Below are 5,189 nucleotides of genomic sequence, written 5' to 3' on the forward strand. Positions count from 1 at the left end.
CTTCTTGATAATCAATTATGAACCTCTTTGTTCATTGCAGTGTTGATTGCTCACTTGGTAATGTTCAAGACGACATGCACAAATGAAAAGATGGGCGACCCTAATCTTTTTTGTGTCCTTGTTTGTGTTCTCTCCAGATATATCTAGAATAGAAACATAAACATCACATTGAAACACCCTTAGATCTTTAAGAGAATGTTTCTTACCAATCCAACCATCTAATGTTTCTTACCTTGGTACCTATCCAAGCTATCAATTCCACAATTTGATGACCCCATGCACCATTGCACTACATGTATACCTGATTAAAGTCTTAATGCCTTATGAAAATCCATTCTTTTGTGTCACATGTATGCCTGAACAACATGTATTGCAATTTCTTGGGGAAATACATCTGCCTTGGGCCAAAACCCTTAGGGTGTCACACCATTGTGACTCTCATCACACATTGGCTCCTTTACTAAACTTCAAACTATTGACTCCATCTCCATTTTCACATCCATAAGATCACTCTCTTGCTACATCAATATATTCGTGTTGATAGTATCTTGACGTCACATTTCTTGCTACTTGATCTCTCTCTCCTTATATCTCTAATTCATGTTATTTATCTACATCCCGTTATTATTTTGCATCCTCTTCTTAGATTTCCATCTCTTCAAAATCTAGTGCAAGGACTTCTTTATTGGACTTTTCCCTTTTCGTAGTGTTCACCAACTCTTAGCTTGCACTTAAAATCAAGTTTTTGCACATATACTCTACAAGAGCATAAAGTCTCAACTATAGGTTTGATATTCGCCAGGGTTTGATATCAATTGTTAGGATCAAGAAACCAAGAGAAGTGATGGTATTAAAAGATACAGTAGTTGAGATCCTATTGGTCACCAGGAGAAAGCCTTCTTTCCTTTAAATAGAAAAAAAAAAAGGAGGAGGAAAAAGATTCTCATAAATCTGGAGCTTAAAACCGCTAATAATTTGATTGAGTTAAATTTACTTAAACCACCTTAATATTTTCATCTTATGTATTTTACAAATTAAAATTTAAAATAAATTCTTAATCTAATTATCCATCATTCAATTTTATTTTTAAAATCAAATTTTTAATAATAAATCCTAAATTATAAGCATATCATTATCGGACACAATATTAAAACTTTACAATAACTTTATTAGCCTTTTGTTTTTCAAACCTAAGAATATAACGGAGTCCATGATTTTTGTCCTTGGGCATTGATTAAACATGAAAAAGGCTTACCTCTATTCATGAAAATATGAAAACTCAAAAAGTCTAAAATTTTGATTTTTTTATGAGTATATCAATAAAGTTTAAAATAAGTTAAACCTTTAAAACATGGTTTCATCAATCATAGGATTTAAATTTTGATTCCATCTTTCCTCCATTAATTGGCAAGCTGGGGTTAGGTTTAACGTCGTGTCTGCTGAGCGAACGGAGCCTTGGACGGTAACGACGAGGACGGAGACGGAGTGCTGACGACGGAGGACGCAGACGGAGTGCTGACAGGAGACAGAGTCTGTTAACGGGATGGTGCCCACGGATCTTTCTGTGGTTGGAGGGTCTATCGGAGCAGTTTTTTCATATAATTTATCTAAAAAAATAAAAACTTCCTATTATCTAATTTATCTTTATTTCCATATTTATATAATTTCTATATATCTGTGGGAATCTGTATTATAAAATAAATTGTTAAATTATTTTGAATGGGAAGATTTATTTTACAGCTGAATATGATATCTAACTTTGTTGTTTGATTATCAAAATTGAAATTTCATTCCTAAATTAAAATAAAAATATAAATAAATTAAATAATTATATAAAATATTTAAATAATATAAATTCATAAAAATATTTAAATAATTATATCATGGAGGAAATGGTTGTTGAAAAATTTAATGGGCTAAACTTTAACATCTGGAAGGTGAAAGTCCAAATGAATTTGATGCATAAAAACTTATGGAGCTTAGTAAAAGGACTAGAACCAACACTCCAAGATCCAAAACAATTAGCTGAAGGGAAAAGGGAAGAAAGAGCTAAGTCTATTATAGGGTTATTTTTGTCAAATTCACAACTTCATCTTATAGACTCAAGAAAGTCCTCTTCACAAATATGGAAACACATAAGCAAGACATTTGGGGAAATGACCGTGAATGCAAAATTCTCTTTGAAATTGTAGTTATTCAAACTCAAAATGCATAATGGGGTATCATTGCCTACACACATAAATGATCTAAAATCACTCATAAGATAGCCGGAGGAAATTGAGGTAAAAATAGAAGAAGAAGATGCTAAGGCTATTTTCTTAAATAGCTAATCACCAAATTATGATAATGCTATTTTTAGCTTAAGACAATTTCCCTCTTTATCATTAGATGAAATGATTTTCTAGTTAAATCTTTATTTTTGTTATTTAAAATAGATTTTTCATTAAATATAAATTCTACATATTAAAAATTTATTGAGACACTTCAATTGTAGAAAGTTCTTTAAAATTTTATTGAAACACTCCCATTGTGGAAAGTCTTTTTAAAGCCATTTTTAACATTCAATAAGCATGTGTGAGTACCTATGTGGACAAAAAAAATATCATGTAATTGCAAAATCATTGTTATCAATTTACTCTTACATACTCATGTTATCCTTGCTGGTCTAAATACTCATTTTAATTGAAATTTAAAATAATTTCAAAAATAATTTATCTTATTCTTAATAGTTTTATTATATCAATGATTTATTTGATTTTGCTATCAATTTACTCTTACATACTCATGCTATCATTGCTGGTCTAAATACTCATTTTAATTGAAATTTAAAATAATTTCAAAAATAATTTATCTTATTCTTAATAGTTTTATTATATCAATGATTGATTGAAATAATTAAAAATTATAAAGAATAAATGAAACTTGACCATATTTTCATAACTCATGCTATCCTTCCTGGTCTAAAGACTCATTTTGATTGATATTTAAAATAATTTTAGAAATTATTTATCTTATTCTTAATACTTTAGTTATTATATCAATAAATAATTGAAATAATTACAAATTATAAAGAGTAAATGAAACTTTACCAGATTGTCATAACTATATGATTGAAGATATAATAATTAAAAATTATGAATAATGGAAAAAAAAATTACGTAGGATTAACTCTTAAATTTTACCATGAGTTAAGAAAACAGCAATGAAACCAATGTCAATAAATAATAATTTTTTTTTCCGGTGGAAATGTCAATAAATAATTGAAATGATTAAGAGTTATAAAGAGTAAATGAAAGTTGACCATATTATCATAACCATATGATTGAAGATATAATAATTATGAACAAAAAATACATATAATTAACACTTATTTTTACCACAAGTTAAAAAAGGAGTTGTTTATAATGCGACTTTTTGAAGATTCCGGTGACGGAATCCGCTGGAAGAAAATGAGGTCAAATCTTGATTTCTTGCAGTTAAAATGGTTTTTTAACTGCATATTTGGATTCAGCACCCTGAAAAACCCCTGGGATGCTTTCATTGTGCAGAAACTAGCTATCAAACTTGCGATTCCAATAAATTCCTGCCGGATTTCGACCGGAAAAATCCACCAAAAAAACTTTCAAAAAATCGCGTTATAGACAACTGCGTTAAAAAGAAGCCAGCAATGAAATCAAATCAATACGGATAAGTTCACGAGCTGTGGAAAACGATACGAGTCACTGAAGTCAAGTAGATACTGGACAGCGATTCTCATAAAGAAAGCCCAGCGACCACGAGCGAGTGGTGGGACACTGACGGCAGCAGTGGAATTCAGCACACAAATTGGATTTTTGACTATATACGAATTCAGCACACCAATTTTGAAATTCCAACCCAGGATACAATTTAATATCAATATGATTGAGATGTGCAATATTCTCATTCACACATTAAAATATAAATATTTATATTTAGAAACTAAAATTTAAGGAAAAAATATAAATATATAAGTATCAACATTTAAATGTATTATGAAATGTATTTTGAATTGAATTTTTAAGTATTTTAACGTTTAAAAGTTGGATTTATTTTTGTTGTGTATAATTTGTTTATTTATTAATTATTACCGGTTTAGATTTATTTTAACTTTAAATCAACAAAGTGTCCAGAGAGATAAATCTTTTAGTAGTTTCGATGTAAAAATAGATATAGACTAGCTATTAAAATATTAATGATTTACCATAAGTATTAAATCTAAATATATAAATATTTACATAAAAACTTATTTCATAGTTTTTAATGCTTTGAATGTTTCAATTATAAAGTTACCTTTTATTCTAGTCATAATAACTCATTACAATGTAATATTAGTAAAATTCATGTTTTGACTTAGTTGTTTGGTAGGAATATTCAAGTTCATGTTTTTTTATTTTTTTCCTAATTTTATCCACTTTACCAATTAATTTATTTAAGGTTGATAAAGGTTTTATTAACGTTCTTACTTCCTCTCATGTATAATAAAAAAATGTTCTTCATTTTATGTAAAATGAAAATGAAAACACAAGTAATAATTCAAGAAAATAATTTAAAAATAATTAATTAAAAGGTTATATAAGAATAATTGATATTTTCCTAATATAAATCAAAAATGTTAAATAGATATTTAAAGTTTCCCAAAAAATTATAATTGGAAAAACAAAAATTTTATTGGTAAAAGTTAAATTAACCTCAACATGAAAATGAAACTCTAAGCTTATCTCATACACCTAAAATAAATGGGTTAATCTTATGTCACTTATGATCACACTGCATACTATGACAACCCCTAGGTAAAACCCCCTCATTGAAAATTTTGCAACCATTTCATTTTAATAAAAATAAGCTTGAGTATTGGGACATAGATTCCAGAGCTTAAGGAAGGAGAATGCTTGGGATTTAAGGAAAACTTTGATTGTTTTCTTATAGTTAGGGAATGTTGTAAGAGGTGTCATTAATGAGACTAATTACACAAATTAATGCGGTAGGAAGGAGAAAAGAGGGTCCATACTTCCTTGGATAAGTTTGCAAGATATAACATGATAAAATTAAAGAAGATGATGGGCCGTGTTGGTAGGTATGATAGGCAAAGTCAAGGAATAGGAAGATGGCTTGGAACTTGGCACAAGGAATCCCCATTTTTATACAGAATCTATGACTATGGATAGAAG

The sequence above is a fragment of the Pinus tabuliformis genome, chromosome 2_2, assembly GCF_031772625.1.
Source record: "Pinus tabuliformis cultivar Carrire ecotype Pingquan chromosome 2_2, CPIR1, whole genome shotgun sequence".
Taxonomy (NCBI): Eukaryota; Viridiplantae; Streptophyta; class Pinopsida; order Pinales; family Pinaceae; genus Pinus; species Pinus tabuliformis.